Source organism: Rhincodon typus, chromosome 21 (genome assembly GCF_021869965.1).
Source record: "Rhincodon typus isolate 14 chromosome 21, sRhiTyp1.1, whole genome shotgun sequence".
Taxonomy (NCBI): Eukaryota; Metazoa; Chordata; class Chondrichthyes; order Orectolobiformes; family Rhincodontidae; genus Rhincodon; species Rhincodon typus.
In genome coordinates this window covers 23,866,759-23,889,354 of record NC_063352.1, presented here as the reverse complement: position 1 = coordinate 23,889,354, position 22,596 = coordinate 23,866,759, and the positions used below count along the sequence as shown (strand labels likewise).

Here is a 22,596-nt window from a genome sequence, read left to right as displayed (position 1 = left end):
GAAAATATTCAGACTAAAATAATTGCATTAAAATAATGCATGCTTCAAACTTGAAAGCTGAAATTTAGGGCAGAAAATTACAGGTGTATGTTGTTAACACTTAGATAAATCCTTCCAAAAGAAATGGCACATTCTTCCTGGAGGACCCTATTTTGAAGACAAGTTGGTGTAGGAAGGACTGGTGAGTAGTACACACATTCAGATCTACTGGTAACTGTCAGAGTGGCACCTACAAATCACCTACCTCACCTGACAAAGGGGCTACTCTCTGAAAGCTTGTGATTTCATTTAAACCTGTTGGACTATAACCTGGTGTCATGGGACTCTGACTTTAAGCAGAATAAGTTATTAACGCTAAATTTCTGAAGTGGTTTCTGGCTAGAAGCTACTGATAAACAAGTGCTGTCATCAGCTTATTATTGGGCAAGACTTGCCTTTGTGTATCTCAGGGACTAAACAATGAAAAATTTTTCTATCAGTTGACTTCACAAAAAATGAGGAGAAAATTAGTCCGATGGAAATGAAATCCAAAAATTGTTTCAAAAAAATTGCGTTGGGTTTTGTTTGGTTGCACAGTAGTGAACACTGGGTCAGTAGGCAGAGAAATTTAATAAATAGGCATAGCTGTACAGCTGTTTGAGCCATTCATGATTTTTCCCTTGATGGGAGCAGTATCAAATTATCTATTCAAGTTATCAGTGCCTTTATTTCAAAGATTTCATAGCTCTGGTACGTTATTGTTCAACAGTTAATGCATAGAACTCAATTTGAATGAGACTAGAATTCAAAAGGTGCTACTAACTTCTCAGGTCACATAGACTTTTGAACACCTGCTCTTGACAAATTAGTACCTTAAACGTTTTAATTCCGAGTTTGTTCCATTTTATCAGGAAGAAGAAGCAAATCAACATAAATAAAATTAATCAAAGACACAATAATCTGGTTTAAGCATTAAAACTTCTCTTTGCCTACCAAATGATTGCTTTTTAAAAAAAAAAATCACTTTTGCATGAATGTATTAGGTCAGTATTTGAGTGGAAATTCTTAGTGAACCACACACAGCTGAGGGCAGTGCTGTTGATTTAAGATGTTAATTCAGTAGGCTTGTGGTGTTGAGTAATTTATTAATCTATGAATTGATGGCTGAATTCTGGTAGTCAGCAAACAGCAGCCCTCAGATTTGTGTCTGAAATGACCTGTGCTTTCGTATTCAGTTAATTATATACATCTATTTTAAACCTTGCTTGGCAAAAAGGAGCCTGACAAAATGAATGGCTTTGCTTTAGCTTCAAGTGCCTTTCGGTCTCTGGAGATCGAAGCATGTTTAAATAGCTGCGCGTCTTGACAGATTGTTACGGTCAGAAACCATATCCATTCTGTTTACTTTCAGTTTCCGAAAATGTAATCAATCAATCAATCAATTTTTCAGACGATTCTGATTTCGTTTGGAGCTCATAATTCATATTAAGTAAATGAATCATTGAGTAGCTAATTCATGCATGTAAATGAGGCTGGTCTTAGGAGATCCCAAAGTGTTTTGTTTAAATGGATACTCTGCAGCCTCCAGGAATTTTGGGTTTTGTGTGCAGGAACCCTTATGTCTATAGCAGCAGTTTGTTAACACCATGTACATAGTTGCTGTATTTTTAGTAATTACAATAACAAGGTTCTAATCATCATGCTGACTTCTTTCTCTTGAAGAAAACAAACAAAAGGAAACAGCAATTCATGGGACCACATCAACAATGAAGATAAAAGAATGGGTGGCACGGTGGCTCAATGGTTAGGACTGTTGCCTCATAGTACCAGGGACCCGAGTTCGATTCCAGCCTTGGACGACTATCTGTGTGGAGTTTGCACATTCTCCCGTGTCTGTGTGGGTTTCCTCCGGTGCTCTGGTTTCCTCCCACTGTCCAAAATGTGCAGGGTAGGTGGATTGGCCATGCTAAATTGCCCATAGTGTCCAGGGATGTTTAGGTTAGGAGGGTTAGACATGGGAAATGCAAGGGTAGAGGAATGGGTCTGGGTGGGATGCTCTTCAGAGGGGTGGTGTGGACTTGTTGGGCCGAATGGCCTGTTTCCACACTGCAGAGATTCTGTTTAACAAACGGGTTAACATTCATATTGAAGAACTAATGGCTTGTAAATTATCATTCAATACTGAAATTAGGAGCATTTATTTCACTGAAAGAGTTGTGAATATTTGCAATTCTGCACCCGAGACGGTTATGAATATGCCATCGTTGAGTATATTTACATCTCTCGGGATCAAGAGATGTGCTAAGTAGAAAGGAGAATCGAGTTGAGACACAAGATCAGCCATCATTATATTGAATAGCAGAACAGGCTTGAGGGACCATACAGTCTCCTTCCATTCCTTTTATGAGGAATTTCTGGAGTAGAATATGACTGAAGGAATTTAGTTTATGATTGTTTTGACATAAAGTATTTTCTCCTTGGGTATATTAAGACTAAAGTAATATGTAGAATTTCTAGCTTTTATATAGGTTTGAAATAATCTGTTCAAACAACATCTCACTGACTCGACCTACAGATGGGGCTCGGAGTTCATCTTTTCTTGGACACGTTCATTGGTCAACAGCTGGAGCAGTCTGTGTGCAGTTGAATAATTAATAATATGCAAAGTCTGTTTTTTTTTTAAGTTTACATGTGGTATTGTTTCAGTGTAATCTAATGTCTGTGTTCTTGGTGTCATTTTGTAACAAAGGGCAATGCCACAAGTTCAAAATGGAATTGCTTGGAGATAAGTAATAGTAGGTAATGCTGATTATTTTCCCATCTTGTACAAGTGACACCTATTATTGCTTAGTCTTTCATATGTCATAGATTGAAAATGATTGACAACATATGGAGAACGGATGCAAACTTCTTTCAGGCCACAGGTTGCTGTGATCAGGAATGTACTGCTTGAAAGGATGGTGGAAGCAGATTCAATCATAACTTTGAAATGAGAATGTATCTTAAAAATGAAAAGTTTGCAGCCCCTTGGGAAAGAGCACACAGTGGGAATAATTAATAGCTCTTATTGAGAACTGGCATAGGCACAATGGATAAATAGCTTTCCCATGTTTTTTGATGCAAAAATTTAAACTAAGGCCATATCCGTCTTTTTTGGTAGAGGATCTTTTGGTGTTACAGTATTGTGAGGAAAGGTAGGGAGGTTCTTCCTAGTCTCTTGAGCAAAATTTACCCTAAAAGCAGTATCACCATGAACAAGTTATGTCATTATTGTCCCACTTCCACTTGTGGAAGTTTGGTGCACACAAATTGACTGATACGTTTCCTACATTATGACAGTGACTGTTCTTTGAAAGCGCTTCACTGGCTGTAAGTTTCTTTAAGGCATTCTGAGGTCACATAAAAGCACTGTTTAAATGCATGTCTTTCTTTCATCAACCTTTATCATTTTTGCCTTTACAATAAACATTGTTTAGTGTATAAATTTTGAAGAGTCAATAACAAACATAATTTCTCACTGAAAGGACTCTTGTCTATCTCCATGCACTTATTAATCTTTAAAGGAAAAGGGTATCTGATTGATTCCTAATTGAGTTACTTATACATTTAATAACTATTTCTACATCACTTTTTGTTATTGTATTTAACTTAGACAGCAGACTTAAAGGTTTGAATAGCTAATTCCCGTTGAACGGTTACTAATGATTTCAAATTTCTGCTGTGATAACACCATTTTGTGTAGCATTTCTCCTGCTATAATCTTATGAATGTCGAGTTCATGAAAATGATGAATGGGGGAACAATTTTAGCTCAGTCCTTTCAAGGTATCAAATTAAGTAAAATTCTGTATAATATGCCCAATCCCAGATGCATACAGCATGAAATGACATGATTTGTGACATTTGGGATTAGTTAATGATTTAGTAGAGTGGAGTTTTGCTGTATAACCGCGGCTGTATTTAAGAAGTAACTTCTTTGAAAGTGCTTTAAATGTTTAGTGGAGATGCATATGCAGATGCAAAGCCTTATATTCCTACTTTTCCTACACTGTGATCGGGTGAGGAGGCATAAGATGGCTTCCCTCTTTTCCCACTCCTCGCTTGATCTTGCAGGTGCTTTTTAAAAAGGATATTTTAGCCAATTCAATGAATATCTAGTTACAGTGTGCTGTAACTATGAAAGATCAGTCTGTTGTCTATAAAAAGAAAAGAGAATAATAATGGTTCTTCACCAAGTTTAAGTAAAACAGCAAAATAATTTTTTAAATTATCTGCTTGCACATACAAAATGTTCATGCATGTGTGCATAAATTATAGATTGGAGGTTAGATTAATTAATTTAAAGTTTAGTAACATTAAAGGGTGTGTGGCTCTTGAAAATTGGTGAACTGGCTCATTTCAACCTAATGCTGCTTCTAGGTTTAACGTTGAGACAGTTTAAAGATATGGACGAACGATTTATCTGATTTTCTGGAGACAGCGGCTGCTGCATTAAGTTCTTTAAAAACCTCACTGCTTGCATCACATGAATTGTCAAGATCAGCAGAGCGATGTCCCTATCTGCTTTTGAGATAGACATAAAAAATCTTGGAGGGAAGAGCAAGGGAGCTCTTGCTAGTGCCTTGGCCAATACTTATCACTCAATCAACATCACTTGTTGGGGAGGGGGGAATAAAAAGCCTATCATTATCACATTGCTGATTGTGGAACCTTGCTGTGTGCAAATTAGATGACAAGCTTCCTACATTGCAATAGTGACCAACTCAGAAAGCATTTAATTCATTGTTAAAGCATTTGGGGACATCCTGATTTTGTGCAAAGTGTGACATAATTGCAAATCTTTTCTTTAACTGTTTAATGAAATAAGCAAGATGTAGTCCCTGAAGCAGGGTTTAATTTAGGTGGGAGCTAGTGGCACTGTTGTATTCTGACTGGACTAGTAATACAAACCCAAAGCAAATACTCTAGGTTTGCAATTCACCACAGCACATGGTGAATTCAGTGGAAGAAAAAATGCCGGAACTAAAAAAGGTCATCTAATGGCAACCAAAAATGTAAAAACCCATCTTGTTCACCAAACTCATCTTGTTCACCAAACCCAGCCTGGAGGCAGTTACCCTGGGAGTCCACAAAACTGACTCCAGACCCAATGAAGTCTCATGGCAGCTGATCAAACATGGGTAAAGAAACTTCCTGCTTGTTACCACCTACCTTGGTTTATGAAACAGTACTTCGTCCCATTGAATATCACTTGGCAGAAACCGTGAAGGTGGAAAACACACATAACGTGCTTGAGTAGGGACTTCATTGGCTATCACTAAGAATGAATGGTAGCACCACGACTGACTGAGCTGCTAAGTCCTGAATTATATAACTGCTAGGTGGGTCTGCAGCAAGTCGTGAGGGAATTGACAGGAGGAAGGAAACTACTTGACTTTTTGCTCATCAGTTTACTTGTCACAGATACATGTCTCCATGATAGTATTGGTCAGAGTTGGGGGTTGGGTGGATGCTTTTTGGAGGGTTGGTGCAGACTTGATGGGCTAAATAGCTTCTTACTGCACTGTCGGGATTCTGTGATTCTCTGGAGGTCCCTATAATTAGAGATTCCTGTCTTCGGCCAGTTCAATTCACTTCGTGTAATATCAAGAAACAGTAGACATCTACTGTCATGTACTTGACAGTGCGATTGAGATGATAAAATTTGCTATGTGGGAGTTTGTAGGACCAAGTTAAAGTCCTTCACCTTTCCTGTGAATTGGATACTACAAAAGTTATTGGCCTTTTCGTTATTCTGGCAATATTATTGAAGAATTGTGCTCCATAACAGCCACACCCCCATCCAAGCTGTTCTGGTACAGCTGCAACATTGGCATGAATCCAATAATGTGGAAAATTGCCCAGGTACATCTGACCACAAAAAGAAGGACAGATCCAACCCAGATAATTCCTGCTCTATCAAGGTGCAGTAGATCATCAGCAAAGTGATGAAAGGAGTCATCAACAGTGCTGTCAAGTAGCGCTTGCTCAGCTATAACCTGCTCCCTGACACTCGGGTTGGGTTTTGCTTTGGTCACGGAGCTCCTGACCTTGTTACAACCTTGATCCAAACATGATGAAATCCAGAGGCGAGGTGACATGACTTCCCTGGACATCAAGCCATATTTAACCAAGTGTGGCATCAAGGAGCCCTAGTAAAACTAGAATAATTGGGAATCTGGGAAAATCTCCCCACTGATTGGAGTCATACATAACAGAAAGGAAGATAGTTGTGGTTGTTGAATGTCCATCATCTTAATCCTAGGATATGTCAGCAGGAAATTATCAGGGTAGGTATTTTTAATCAACCTGTTCAGATATATTACAAGACTCCTCTGTAGATGGAACTTGAACTCAGGGCATCTGCTTCAGTGGTAGGGACACTGTCACTGTACCACAATAGTCTCAACTCCTCAGGGCAGTGTCTTAGGGCCAATAATCTTCAAGTGCTTTGTCACTGACCTAGTTCCCATCATGAAGTCAGAACTGAGGATGTTTGCTGCTTATTTGCTAACTATTGCACAATGTTGAGCACAATTCGCAATTCTTCACGCACTGAAGAAATTCATCTTCAGATGCAGTGAGACCTGGACAATGTCCAGGCTTGGGTTAATATGTAGCTACTAATATTCCGACCATGCAAGTGCCAGGCAAATACCATCTAAAACAAAAGAGAATCTAACAATGGACCATTGATTTCAATGGTATTTCCATCACTGAATTCCCCACTGTCCACATCCTGGGTTTTACCATTGACTGTAACTGAACTGGACCAGCCAATAAATAATGTGGTTTGAAGAGCAAGACAAAAACTGAGAATCCTGCAACATGTAACTCATTTCTGACTCCCAAACCTGTCCACCATCTGCAAGGCACAAGTCAGGACCATGATGTAGTACTCTTCACTTGCCTGGATAGATGCAGCTCTAATAGCACACAAGGAGCTCAACATCATCCAGGTCAAAGCAGCGTACTTGATTGGCACCATTGCTTGCATGTTTCTGTCCAAGCCACACACAATCCTGACTTGGAAATATATCACTGTTCTTTCACTGTCACTACGTCAAAATCCTGGAACTTCTTCCCTAACAGTATTGAGGGTGTACATATATCCCAAGAACTGCAGCGGTTCTGGAAGGCAGTACACCCCCACCTTCTGAGGGGCTATTAAGGAAAAGCAACAAATATTACATTAGCTAGCAACACCCACATCCAATGAATGAATAAAAACAAAATTGTCCCACACAACTAAAGCCTTGGATATATTCTGTTGCTAATGAGATGAGTATGTGTAATATGTCCAACAAAGCACGTTAGAAAATTATTTGAAAATTATCGTGAACCACTGTCCAATTTCTAACAGCAGAAGGTGATGCAGCATGACCACAACTTACTAACAGTCTATTATTCTAAATAAAGAACTGGAGACTGACATAGCTGAAATTCAACATGATTAGTCATTTGTATCCCCAGTTGTTTCAGTAAGTACACCATGGGACTCAGTCAAGTTAGTATCAGAGCTATTGAGGGTCTACTCTGAGCTTAGTAGTCCCAGACTGATGCTCCTGTTAGTCAAGTGCTCATGGGCTTAAAGAGGGGAATTCAGCTAGGGCTGTCTGTTTTCAGTGTAATCTCTAATGATAATATTGGCTGTGTTGTGCAGGGTTTTTTTCCTTTATTCATTAATGGGACGAGGACTTTGCTAGCTAGACCAGCATTTATTGCCCAGAGGGCAGTCAGAGTCAGCCACATTGCTGTGGGTCTGGAGTCACATGTAGCCCAGACCAGGTAAGGATGGCAGTTTCCTTAGCTAAGGGGTATTAGTGAACTAGATGGGCTTTCCCAACAAACTACAATGGATTCACAGTCATCATTAGATTGTTAATTCCATCTGCCATGGTGGGATTCGAACCCTGGTCCCCAGAACATTATCTGGGTCTCTGGATTAACAGTCCTGCGATAATACCACTAGACCATCACCTCCCCTCTGTGTGTGGTCTGTTGACACACACTGTCAAGGCTCACACTTGGCCTGTTGGATAAGGCACAGGAGTATATTAGGCATCTCTAAGATCCCTTGGCAAAATGTAGAAAGCCACATGAGGAAAATTGTGGACTGTTATCCCCAGGAGATAAATAGGAGCAGGAGAAATATATTCAGTACCTCAAGCTTGATCTGCCATTCATTTCAATCATGACTGACTTGTATCTTATCTAAATCTATCAGCTTTGATTCTATGACTGTTAATTCACTGACAGAACATAAAATTGATCAGTCTTGGTTCTGAAATTTTCAATTTACCCTTCCAGCCTCAGCAGCTTTTTGATACATACGGTACTCACATTGCCATCTGTTGTCACTTGAGTTCCAAGATACACTACTTGCCTAAAACTCATCAGAGATTCTTCACATACTTTCTTATTCCATGGAAGATGGTCTTGCTTAGAAGAGTATTGTAACTTAATCTGTTTGAGTGCAGAGGGAACTTAGATTTGGTGCTGCCAAGAGGCAAATATATAGCTGCAAATCAAATAGAGCATTAACAAAGCTGGATTGGCTGTGCAACATTACATAGCTTCACTTGACTTGAGCACTTGCTGTATTTCCTAAATTACAATAGTAACTGTGCTTCAGAAAGTATGTAATTGTCTGGAAAATACTTATGGAACATCCTCAGCTTGTGAAAAATGCTTTGTAAGTACAAGTGCTTCCTTCCTTTTACCTTGTCATTAGGCTATATTAAAAAAAGGCTCTTTCAAAGCTTGCAAAACAGTTTCTAACATATCCCAGGTACTTTCTAGCTCTGAAACCAGTGCATTCCAGAATAACAGCACATCTGGGGATATTCAGAGTGACCATGAGTGGGCAACATCACTGGACAAAGATCAGGTGATGAAATTGCCATCTTTGGCTGCACTTTTGGAACCATCCAAAGAGCTTAACAATTTTAATTCTGGTTGAGAATAGAATAGAATATCCTTTTTTGCCACTAGTACTGCAATACAATGGCTGTATTGAAGGTTCGAAAGCAGGAAAGATAAAGAACCTATATTTGCATAGTGCTTTTTACCACTACTAAAATCTCAGACACTACACAGGCACCGCACTACTTTTGAGTGTTGTCATTGTTGTAATTTAGAAAGAGGAAACGGTTCTGGCCTTTAATACTTCTCACGAAAAAACATACCTGAACGTTGGGGAACACGAAGCCAATTCCAACGCAAGCTTTCATTTCTAAGCCTGTGTGAGGACGAATTATATTTCTTTCTCATTGCCATTTTGATAAGCCACATTTTTTTTTTGAGGAGCCGATGCAATTTCCGCAAGTTGTCATGTGGTGAAGAGAGATTTGATTTGACTTTACAGGATGTACCTTCAGGTACATAGTGCTGAAACTTTGAAGTTCCCTTCCTTAACTTCTTTACCTCTCTCTCCTCTCAGATACTTGTTAAAATCTGCCTCATTGACCAAACCTGTCCAAATTTGTGGCTCACTGACAAATTTTGTTTGATAGCATCTTGCATAAGATAAGGATGCATGGCATTGAGGGTAAAGTATTAGCATGGATAGAGGATTGGTTGACTAACAGGAAGCAAAGAGTGGGGATAAATGAGTGCTATTCTAGCTGGCAGTCAGTCAGTCAGTGGCTAGTGGTGTGCCTCAGGGATCGGTGTTGGGACCGCAATTATTTACAATTCATATAGATGGTTTGGAGTTGGGGACCACGTGTAGGGTGTCAAAGTTTGCAGATGACACTAAGATGAGTGGCGGAGCAAAATGTGCAGAGGACTGTGAAACTTTGCAGAGGAACATAGATACATTGAGTGAGTGGGCAAAGGTCTGGCAGATGGAATACAATGTAAATAAATGTGAAGTCATACATTTTGGTAGGAGTAATAGTAAAAAGGATTATTACTCGAATGGTAAAAAGTTGCAGCATGCTGCTATGCAGAGGGACCTACGTGTCCTTGTGCATGAATCACAGAAGGTGGGTCTGCAGATACAACAAGTAATTAGGAAGGGAAATGGAATTTTGTCCTTCATTGCTAAAGGGATTGCTTTTAATCTCAGAGAGGTTATGTTGCAGCTGTACAAGGTGCTGGTGAGGCCACACCTGGAGTACTGTGTGCAGTTTTGGTCTCCTTACTTGAGAAAGGATGTACTGGCACTGGAGGGGGTGCAAAGGAGGTTCACTAGGTTGATTCCGGAGTTGAGGGGGTTGGCTTATGAGGAGAGACTGAGGAGATTGGGATTATATTCATTGGAATTCAGAAGATTGAGGGGGGATCTTGTAGAAAGATATAAAATTATGAAGGGAATAGATAAGATAGAAGTAGAGAGGATGTTTCCACTGGCAGGTGAAGCTAAGACAAGAGGGCATAGCCTCAAGATTAGAGGGAGCAGATTTAGGACTGAATTGAGAAGGAATTTCTTCACCCAGAGGGTTGTTAGTCTATGGAATTCCTTGCCCAGTGAAGTAGTTGACGCTACTTCAGTAAACGTTTTTAAAGATAAGGTAGATTTTTTTTGAACAATAAAGGAATTAAGGGATACGGTGAGAACGCAGATAAGTGGATCTGAGTCCACGAAAAGATCAGCCATGATCTTATTGAATGGCGGAGCAGGCTCGAAGGGCCGGACGGCCTACTCCTGCTCCTAGTTCTTATGTTCTTATAAACCACCTTGGAATATTTTACTTACTGACATGAAATAAAGAAAAGTAGTTGCAGAAAATTGGCCTCAATTTGTCTGAGGCTGTAAAGGTGAAAGTTTTTATTGGTTGTTCATCCTTGCTTAATGTACATCTCCCTCTGATTTCAACTTAAAATCAACACTAATTGCATGTGGGTGATATCTAAAGTTGCTTGCAAGCCATAATATCTCAAATCCTTGGAAAATAGGCGACAGGTTTAGATAGAGGATCTGGATCAGCGCAGGCTTGGAGGGCCGAAGGGCCTGTTCCTGTGCTGTAATTTTCTTTGTTCTTTGTTCTAAATCATTAACTATTAGTGCAGAGCAGTGACAAAATTATGTTTAGTGCTCGTGTTCCCAAGTGAAAGTAGTCTTTATGCTTGGAATGATGCAGATGATATTCTAGGGCTGCACTGTATGGTTGTATGTCAAGTTTCTGAACCAGTCAGTGTGATACTTGTGTTTTGATTCAAGCAGATACTTGTGTAAATTAGATCTCTGGCTGCTAACGAAGCCTTGGGATGGGAGGTTGCTGCTTTTGTTCACTGTTAGTATGAAACACTGATATTACTGTCATTAGCCTGGCACATCACACTGCTCCTTAATGATGGATCAAATTCTCTCCTTTTTTTCGACATGGTGCATAAACTAATAACAGCTCTACCTCCTGCTGTAAGTAAACACAATTAGGGCATACACAGTTCTGAATTCTTATACATATTTTCTTGTTCCTATTTATTGAACATTTTAGGGGATTCTTGTTTTGCAGTAGAGAAGAGAGGCTCACTGAGTCTGCAGCAATCAGCAGACTCTATATGTTTCACAAAACATGAGTGCCTTAACAAAATACTCATTCTATAGATGAGCCGATGAAATTTACCCTTTCATTTGGCAAAAAAGGTGAATTCTTTTTTATTGGAAAATTAAATGTTATACTTAATTCTTCCACTGTTGATTGGGATACTAATGATGATATGGACAGTAGGTTAAATCACATTCTCAAGCATCCAGTGGAATTTAATTGAAAGAGTTTTTCCCTACATGAAAATATATACCATTCCTCAGCAATTTTCTCTTCTGGTCTTTTGTCTTGAATCCATTGACTCCGTCCTGGAGCAGATATTTTCTAATCGACCTGTTCAGAGATGTCATTGCACCCTCCTGAAGCATTAGAAATGTGCACACAGACACCTGGCAATAATCAGCCATTACCTCTGACCATTCACATTTGAGACGACTACAAAGAAAGTATCATGGATTATTTAATCACGGTGAGCACATCTCACTGTACAGTTTTCCACATGCCCTCTAGATGGGGCTTATTTTCAAAAGATTTTATCCCAGATCGGTTCCACTTTCCTTCAAAGAGAGAGTCTTATTATGCCTGTTACTGACTGTTAGCTATTAGTGAAATAAATATGGCTGGAAAATCCTCAGCTGCAAACCTCTGTCAACTTTTAAATGGAAGCCCTGGCCAAACTAGCCTGAAGTGCTAGCCTGCCCTATCAATAATATAAACAATAATCTCAAAAAGATTGTCATTCTTATTAGAAAATGGAATGCAGTACCATAATGTCTATTAAAGTTGTCAGTCATTGTGTTTAAAAGGGAATCCATAAACACTTAATGAAAGAAATCAAAACAGGAATAGGGAAATAGAATAGGAACATAGCTCTGACATACAGCTATCATTAACACATCACTTACCATTTTGTACTGAAATCTCTATTATTTTCTGATCAAATAAACTCTGCAAGTTTTATAGAAACAAACTAGAGCATTCCTGTTTGTTGTAGTTAAATTCCAGCAGATAAATAAGGTTTTCTACATGGAGGGTAAAAGTTTTGGTCTATTTCACATGATAGATTATGAGCATGGCGGCAGGGCTGTCACACTCTGGTGTAATTTGGAAGCAGTGGGAGCATGCAGACTCAAGATCTTGTGCAGGTTGAGGTGGGGCCAAAGAGAGATGATAATTCAGAGGTAAAAAGTAGAAGTGTTTGTGAAGAGAAGAATATGGGTTCAGGTTGAGCACAAAGTCAAATAAAAGCATAGGTTGCAACTAGTTTTGTGACTGTCATTGTAGAAGGGAATTAAATCAATTGCAAGACTACAAATTTTGAGGTGAGTCCCAAAAATAAGAACGTCAATCAATTATGTTGAGGAGAAATGTTACATTTCACTGGGGCTAGTGCACCAGAAATCATGTCCCACCATTCCTAGAGTCATCACTAGAGTTAAAGATTTTCTGGCATTATGCAGAATTCACCAACTTTCTTGAAATTTAGACATGGGTTGGCCAAAAGCATAGTCCAGGTTTCTGTACTTAACAAGAATGGCTATTTATTACAAAGAAATAGATCTGAGCTATCAGTAAACAAATGACGAACTGCCAACAGATAATCCTATTAATTAAGACAGTAACCCCTGGCCACCACCACACTGTCACAGGAGTCTCCTGTGGCTATCCTCCTCTCAAACAGGTATACCGTTTTAGATACTGTTGGAAGGGATAGCCTCTTGGGAGATAGTACAAGCAGCGGCCAGGCCTGTGGCACCACAACTGTTCTGCTGTACAGCAGAGTGGGGCAAAATCCAGCCGAACAATCGTAGTAGTGAGATTCTCAAAGAGAATCCCAAGGCTTTTTATGTATATATTAGAAGAAAGAGGGTAGCAAGGATAAGTGTAGGCCCACTCCAGGACCAAGGAAGGAAGTTATGCATGGAGCCACAGGAAGTGAGAAAGGTCCTTAATGAGTACTTTCTATCGGTATTCACCGAGGAGAAGGAATTGACTGATGTTGAGGTCAGGGATGTGTGTGTGAATACTCAAGGGAATGTCAATATATTGAAGGAGGAAGTTTTGGGTATCCTAAATTGAATTAAGGTAGACATGTCCCCAGGGCCAGATGGGATCTATCCCAGGTTACTGCGAGAGGTAAGGGAAGGAATAAATGGGGCATCAGCAGATATCTTCACATCCTGTTTGACCACAGGTGAGGTTCCAGAGGGCTGGAGTTTAGCCAATGTTGTTCACTTGTTTAAGAAAGGAGGCAGGGATGATCCAGAAAATTATAGGCCGGTGAGCCTGACGTCTGAGGTGGGGAAGCTCTTGGAGAAGATACCGAGGGACAAGACATATGCACATTTGGAAGAAAACAGACAAGTTAGTGACAGGCAGCATAGTTTTGTACAGGGAAGGTCATGTCTCACTAACCTGACTGAATTTTTAGAAGAAGTGACAACGATAATTGAGAATGGAGTTTACATGAACTTTAATAATGCATTTGATAAAGTCTGATGTGGTAGATTGGTACAAAAACTAAAATTACATGGGATTCAGGGTGGGCTTGCTAGATGGATACAAAACTGGCTTGGTCAGAAGACAGAGGGTAGTGATGGAAGGGTGTTTTTCAGAATGGAGACTGGTTAGTCGTGGTGTTTCACACGGATCAGTCTTAGGTCCTCTGTTGTTTGTAGTATATAAAAACGATCTGGAGGAAATGATTAGTTATGATTAGTAAGTTTGCAGATGACACTAAGATTGGTGGAGTTGTTGATAGTGCTGACAATTGTGAAAGGGTACAGGATATAGATAGATTGGCAACTTGAGCACAGAAATGGCAGATTGAGTTTAATCCAGACAAATGTGAGGTGGTGCATTTTGGAGGATCAAATTTAGGTTTGAGTTATACTGTAAATGGCAGAACCCTTAGGAACATTAACATACAGACAGATCTGGTCGTGCAGGGCCACCGTTTCCTATAAGTGACAACACAGATGGCGAAGGGTGATTAAGAAGGCATATGGCATACTTGTCTTCATCGGCTGGGGCATAGAGTACAAGAGTTGGCAAACCATGTTGCAGCTATAAAAAAAAACCCTTGTTAGGCTGCATTTGGAGTATTGTGTTGCAGTTTTGGTCGCCACACTACCAGAAGGACGTGGAAGCTTTGGAGAGAACGCAGAGAAGGTTCACCAAGATGTAGCCTGGCCTTGAGGGCATTGGCTATGAGGAAAAGTTAAAAAGACTAGGATTGCTTTCACTGGAAAGACTGCAGCTGAGAGGAGACCTGATAGAGCTCTACAAAGTTGTGAGAGGCAAGGATAGGGTGGATAGTCAGAGGCTTTTTCCCAGAGTTGAAGTTTCAATTACAAGGAAGACAGGTTCAAGGTGAGAGGGGGAAAGTTGAAGGGAGATGTGCAAAGGAAGTTTTTCACACAGAGTGGTAGGAACCTGGAACGCACTGCCAAAAGAGATGATGGAAGCAGGCACGTTGGCGGCATTTAAGAGGCATCCGGATGGTTACATGAATAGTGGGGGAATAGAGGGATATGGACCGAATAAGGGCAAAAGGTTTTTCTTTTAGTTTAGTTAGGGCATGATGATCAGCATAGTCTTGGAGGGCCAAAGGGCCTATTCCTGTGCTGTACTTCTCTTTTGTTCTTTTGTTCTTTTGCTTACACACAAGTACAGATAAACGCAGTCAGACACACAGAAAATGGATGTTCTGGCCAGAAGGAAAGACTGGGAAGACAATTTAATGGTCCTTGTCCACAACGTTCATTGACTTGAACAAAAACAGAAGTTGCTGGAAAAGCTCAGCAGGTCTGGCAGCGTCTTTGAAGAAAAAATCAGAGTTAACGTTTCAGGTCCGGTGATCCTTCCTCAGATTTTTTCTTCACAGATGCTTTCAGACCTGCTGAGCTTTTCCAGCAACTTCTGTTTTTGTTCCTGATTTATAGCATCCACAATTCTTTTGGTTTACTGAGATGATTCTTTTTGCTTGTCAGCTCTCGCTGCTCCTCAGTCTTCCTTCTCCAGGTACTCCCACTTGATTGCAGGTGAAATGACACAGAGTGAGTGGTTCAGCTGCCTGGAAACCAATCTCAACCAGTTGTTGGCAGACAGAAGGACTTTGTCATCGATGACAGGTCACTATTCCCAAGAGCAATCAGCTACTTGTTGCCAGCTGAAACTCCATTTGTACACACCTGTTGACTCCAGCTTGTCTCAAACTAAACATCCCCACACTGCTTGGAAAAAAACCACATTGTTGTGGGTCTGAGGTCATATGCAGACCAAACAGATTAGGGACAGATTTGCTTCTTGAAGACCACCAGTGAACCAGATGCATTTTTACAGCCATTTTGCGATCATCATCATTGGTACTAGTTTTTTTTATTCCAGATTTATTAATTAATTGAATTCACATTCTGCCAGCTGTCATGGTGGGATTTCACTCATGCGTCTGGCCTGTTTCCAGGCATCCAGTCCTTAAGAATTAACTTACTGGATTTACAACACTGAATTTCCCATAGATCTGGTCCTGCTTAAAGCTGTGCAATATGGGCAGCCCTTTCAGTCATTCTCGGTTTATCCTCATAACGCAAGTTAATCCTTAAACTTAAAGGGTACACACCTTGGCTGGGTAGGAGTGGATAAAGATATTACTACATGTCCTTGTTGAGACACATGTTGACCAACAGGCTGTAGAAAGCAACACTGATTTCTTCATAAAGTGTACACTTGTCATTCTGCAAATAAATGCATTTCTGGAGGGGCCTCTTACTACCCTGCTGCCAATTCTCCTCCATCCCACCGAGCTGTGGGATTCTTAGTAGCATGCTGTGTGGTGTCTTATGTTGTGCATGAATGTCAGGAAGCACATTTAACTAAGTATTTTCCTCCATCATTGTGGTTGGTATTTACTGTGCCTTGATGGGTAGTACTCTTATCTCTTAGGTTTTGGATTCAATTCAAACTTCAGAGACCTAAGACCAAATTCTTCAGCCTTGCACTTACGGTCCTGTCGGATCTGCTTCTTAATAGATTACGTTAAACAAAAGGCATGTCTGGCCTCATAAGTTGACACAAAGGATCCCTGAACTGTCATATTCAATGTGGACAAGGCCTACCAGCTTGGAGTCTAACCCAGTTTTGTAACACTGAGCTCTACATTTGCATACCTCTGTCGATCAGCCTAATTTCTTTAAACATATACCTATACAGTTGTAAATGACTTTAATGTGGTCTGCAATTGCTGACACCAAGGAGCATGCGCATTCATATGGATATCTATTATTATAAATCATTACACATACCAATTATGATGTCAGCAGTGCATCAGGAAACAAATCCTAATTTATGTTGCTGTAACATTAGATTCAGTTTCCTAGCAGTACATTTTTAGCCAATAATGCCCTGTTAATTCAATTGAGTTCAAAACCAGTCAAGATCGTCCTCCTCTGGAGTTGTGAAGATTGAGAGGCAGTCTTATTGAAACATTAAACATGCTGAACAGGGCAGACACTTTGAGGTTGTTTCCCCGACTAGGGGGCATAGGGGCGATCATTTAGGACTGGGATGAGGAGAAATTTCTTCTTCATTCAAAGGGTTGTGAATCTTTGAGATTCTCAATATCTCAGAGGTTTTTGGACATTCCATTGTTGAACAATGACAGATTTTTGGTTTCATGGTGAATAAAGGGATAAGGGGAACAGCTGGGAAAGTAGAGTTGAGGCAGAAGAGGAAACTTATGGGTGACATGGCGGCACAGTGGTTCAGTGGTTAGCATTGTTGCCTCACAGTGTCAGCGACCCGGGCTCAATTCCTTGGGTGACTGTCTGTGTGGAGTTTGCACATTCTCCCTGTGTCTGCATAGGTTTCCTCCGGGTGCTCCAGTTTCCTCCCACAGTCCAAAGATGTGCAGACTAGGTGGATTAGCTATGGGAAATGCAGGGTTATAAGGATGTGGTGGGCCTGGGTGGGATGCTTTTCGGAGGTTCAGTGTGGACTCCATGGGCCGATTGGCCTGCCTCCACATTGTTAGAGATTCTATGATCCTATGAAACATGATTGTACTACTACCTAGCAAAGAGGGTTTGAGGGACCCTGTGGCCCTGTTACTATTTCTAATGTTCTTACAGTTCTAAATGTTGAGTGAACCTTGCAATTAAATTAGATTTTTATTGCTGATTTCCCTTTTTCCATTTATGTACTTGTTATAATGGAGTGGCACCTTTCTATTTTCACCCACTACATCCAAAGTATCAGTGTAGAATATTGTGGACATTCTCAGGAATATAAAAGGAAAAAGAATATTTTAGTCTGCATGAATAATTGGTTTCTAATCTAGTGTAGTTCTGTGATAAATTTGTTGTGATGCATAAAATCTGGTAATAGTGTCAGGATGGAACAGTAATATTTTAATCATATTACTTGCTCTCAGTAGTTGCTATAGATTTCTAAGAATCTGTAAGGTTTATCTTGTAAACAGAAAATTTACATTTCATTTACAGGCATTTGAGTTTTTGTGCCTTTTCCACATTCTTAGCAATTTGCGTGTGCATTTTATATGCATTTGCACAGCATTGTTATCATCTGCAAGAACAGATAGGATTACATTGACATGACAACTTTGGAACAAGTCCTTCAAGCGTCCAATGTGGGCTTTACTCTCCTTACAATCAATGATCCTTTCAAACACCAGTCTGACTGATCCTTACATTTTGATCCATGATGTTTCAGATTCTGTTTCAAAAGAAAATCATAGAAACACAGAAAATGTATGTTAGAGAAGGAAAGCATTTAGCCCACCATGTCTGTGTCAACCAACGGAGACTTATCCAGCCTACTCCTTTTTTAGCAGTTGGCCCAGGGTTCATCTGCTTCAAATGTGTATTCAGTTTCTTTAAAATTGTTCGTGGCTTGTAGCCTCTTCCACACGTTCAGTTAGTGAATTCCTTACATCCACGACCCTCTGGGTGAAACGTTTTCTCAACTGGCCCCTAATCCTCTGTCAATTTGTGGAAATGTAGTCCCCTGAAGTATTGACGTCTCTGCTACAGTAAATAGGACCATCCTATCCAACGTGTTTAGGTTACTCATAATCTTCCATCAGCTTCTTTTGTTTCAAAGGAAACAAACAATCTCCGCTGACCCAATTTTTCCTTTTCACTAAAGTTCTCTAATCCTGCCAACATCCTCAAATCTCCTCTGTACCCTCTGTAGTGTAATCCCATCCATCCTTTAATGCAAGAACTGTACGCAATGCTGCAGCTTTGATCTAGCTAGTATTTTATACAATTCTAGTATCCTAATTTTGTATATTATGATGTGGCTATCAAGTCCAACCTGCTCCAAAGTTGTGTAATAACATCTCTGAAAAGGTTGGAAAGAAAACATAGAGTGTGCAATTCAAGGGCTCTTGTGGTGCCATGGTAGTGTCCCTGTCTTTGCACAAAGAGGCCCGGGTTCAAGTCCCACCTGTCGTGATAACATCTCTGAACAGTTTGGTTACAACATAAAAAAGACACAATTCATTTATCTTGCATTATTATTAATTGTATTTTGTGGCTGTTTATGAGCAGGGTACTTTGAAACTTAGCTACACCCTAATGTCTACACTTAATGCAACAACAGATTACTGAGAGCTGCTGTCTTATAATATCTATTAGTACAGATATAATAGAATAATTATCTTTCCCACTCTCACTCTGACCTATCTGTCCTTGGCCGCCTCCCAGTGAAAGCTGAAGGAATAGCACCTTGCCTTTTGATTATGCACTTCACAACCTACTGTACTTAACACTGATTCTACAATTTCAGATCAATGCTACCTTTTTATTCCAGACATCGTCATCTCATCATTTAATCATACTTGTCTTCTGACCTCTCATATTTCTACTCACTGACTGATATTGACTCAAATTCATATTCTCTGCTTATGTTCAAATATCTCCGTAGGGCCTTGGTCCTTCCTATCTCTGTAATTTCTTCAGAACCCATCGAGGTTTTTGCCCTTGTCATTGGAGGCTATGCCTTTTGCTGCCTGTACCTTAGGTTTTGGGATTTTATTCCTTAAACCTTATGCTTCTTGTTCTTTGAAACCTGCCTTGTTGACCAGCTTTTACTCAGCTGTCCTAATATCTCCTTTATGTGGCTTAGTGTCAAATCGCGTTGAATATGCTTCTGTGAAGTGTCCTGGAACATCTTACGACATCAAAGTCATTGTGTAAATAAATGCAAGTTGTTTCTATTGTGAAGTTAACAATGTGTCAGTGAACATTTCTATGAAATCCATTGTAAATTTGCTGTGCACTCTTTAATGTACAAATAACCATGCAGACGAAACACGAATGGATACCCTTTTTCCTAGGGTAGGAATGTCAATTATTAAGGGACAGAAGTTTAAGGTAATAGGGGGAAAGTATAAAGGAGATATGAAAGGCAAGTAAGAGAGCAGTAAGTTCCTGGAATGTGCTGTTAGAGGAGGTGGTAGAAGCAGATACAATAGCAATGTTTAAGAGGTGCAAAGTCAAAGAGATATACAGCACAGAAACAGACCCCTCGGTCCAACTCATCCATGCTGACCACATATCCTATATAAATCTAGTCCCATTTTCCAGCATTTGACCCATATCCCTCTAAACCCTTCCTATTCATATACCTATCCAGGTGACTTTTAACTGTCCTAATCATACCTGTATCTACGACTTCCTCTGGCAGCGCATTCCATACATGCACCACCTTCTTCGTGAAAAAATTGCCCCTTAGGTCCCATTTCAAATCTTTCCCCTCTCATCTTAAACCTATGTCCCCTAGTTTTGGACTCTCCCACCCCAGGGAAAAGACCTTGCCTATTTACCCTATCCATTTCCCTCATGATTTTATAAATCTCTATAAGGTCACCCCTCAGCTTCCGACACTCCAGGCAAAATAGCCCCAGTTTGTTTAGGCTCTCCCTATAGCTCAAATCCTCCAAATCTGGCAACATCCTCGTAAATCTTTTCTGAATCCTTTCCAGTTTCACAACATCTTTCCTACAGCACAGAGACCAGAATTGCATGCAATACTCCAAAAGTGGCTTAACCAATGTCCTGTTGACCTTCCAACTCCTATACTCAATGCACTGACCAATAAAGGCAAGCATGCCAAATGCCTTCTTCACTATCCTATCTACCTGAGATTCCACTTTCAAAGAATTATGAACCTGCACTCCAAAGGTCTCTTTATTCAGCAACACTTCCCAGAACCTTACCATTTAAGTGTATAAGTCCTGCCCTGATTTGTCTTTCCAAAATGCAGCATCACACATTTATCTAAATTAAACTCCATCTGCCACTCCTCGGCTCATTGGCCCCTCTGATCAAGATCCCGTTGTACTCTGGGGTAACCACCTTCTGTCTGCTACACCACCAATTTTAGTGTCATCTGCAAGCTTACTAACTCTACCTCCTACATTCACATCCAAATCATTTATATAAATGACAGAAAGCAGTGGACCCAGCACTCATCCTTGTGGCACACGCCTGGTCACAGGCTTCCAGTCTGAAAACCACCACCCTCTGTCTTCTACCTTTGAGCTAGTCCTGTGTGCAAAAAGCTAGTTCTCCTTGTATTCCATGTGGTCTAACCTTACGATCCAGTCTACCATGAGGAACCTTACCAGACGCCTTACTGAAGTCCACATAGATCACATCCATATGCTCTACCCTCATCAATCCTCTTCATTATGTCTTCAAAAAACTCAGTCAAGTTAGCGAGACACAATCTTCCATGCACAAAGCCATGTTGACTATCCCTAATCAGTCATAAAAACCAAAAGAGCTGCGGATGCTGTTCTGAGGAAGGGTCACTGGACCCGAAACGTTAACTCTGTTTTCTCCTTCACAGATGCTGCCAGACCTGCGGAGCTTTACCAGCCACTTTGTTTTTATCCCTAATCAGTCCTTGCCTTTCCAAATACATGTTAATTCTGTCCCTCCAGGATTCCCTCCAACACCTTGCCCACCACCGATGTCAGGCTCACCGGTGTTTAGTTCCCTGGCTTGTCCTTACCACCTTTCTTAAATAGTGGCACAATGTTAGCTCACCTCCAGTCTTCTGGCACCTCACCTGGGGCTATCGATGATACAAATATCTCAGCAAGGGGCCCAGCAATCTCTTCCCTCATTTCCCACAGAGTCTTAGGGTACACCTGATCACTTCCTGGGAATTTATCTGCCTTTATGCATTTTAAGATGTTCAGCACCTCCTCCTCTGGAATATGGACATATTTGAAGATGTCACTATATATTTCCCCATGTTCTCTATTTTTTGTATCCTTCTCCACAGTAAACACTCATGCGAAACACTCATTTAGTATCTCCCCTGACACCTGCAGCTCCACACATAGTGGCCTTGCTGATCTTTAATGGGCCGTATTTTTTCTCCTAGTTACCCTTTTGTACTTCATGTATTTGTACATCTTGACAAATTAATAAATAGGAAGGGAACAGAGGGAAACAGACGTACAGAGGCAAAAGTTTCTTTAGTTTAGAAAGGCTTCATATTGTCAGAGCAGGCTTGGTGGGCCGAAGGGCCTATTCCTGTGCTGTGCTGTTCTTTGTGATAAACGTATAAAGTCTGGTGTTAAGGCCATTCTGTACACTGATTCTGGCTTTTATTTTATTAAACTATGAAGAAAGATACGAGAGCTAAAAAATGGTTTGTGAGGAATAAAGGGGTAGAAACAGAAGTTCAATAGTGAATGTGATTGCAGGGATGAGCAATGAAAATCTCTAGAGGAATCAGAAGAGACAAGCAAGATGTTATCAACTAAGAAAACCATCAGCTTCATCTCTGAGGAAGACACATGCATACAGATTTAAAAAACATGGAAACTAAAGTCAACCATTTAGCCCTATGAGTCTGTTTTGCCATTCTGAGATTTAGCTTAGCTGCAATTTAACTCATTATTTACATCATTGATCCATATCCCTTAATGCGTTTGGAGATCACTAATTTGCAACTTCAATTTTAAAATTAATAATTTACTTAGAATCAATTGCTGATAATGGAAGAGTGCCTAACTTCTACCACCCTTTGTTTAAATAATTGGT

The 22,596-nt window shown here is 40.2% G+C and overlaps 1 protein-coding gene across 1 annotated transcript in view; it reads left to right on the top strand.

Annotated features, from left to right (window-relative positions):
- LOC109931990 (mitotic spindle assembly checkpoint protein MAD1-like) overlaps positions 1-22,596 on the top strand; it is a 645,529-nt gene that overhangs the window by 425,766 nt on the left and 197,167 nt on the right. The window lies entirely within an intron of this gene.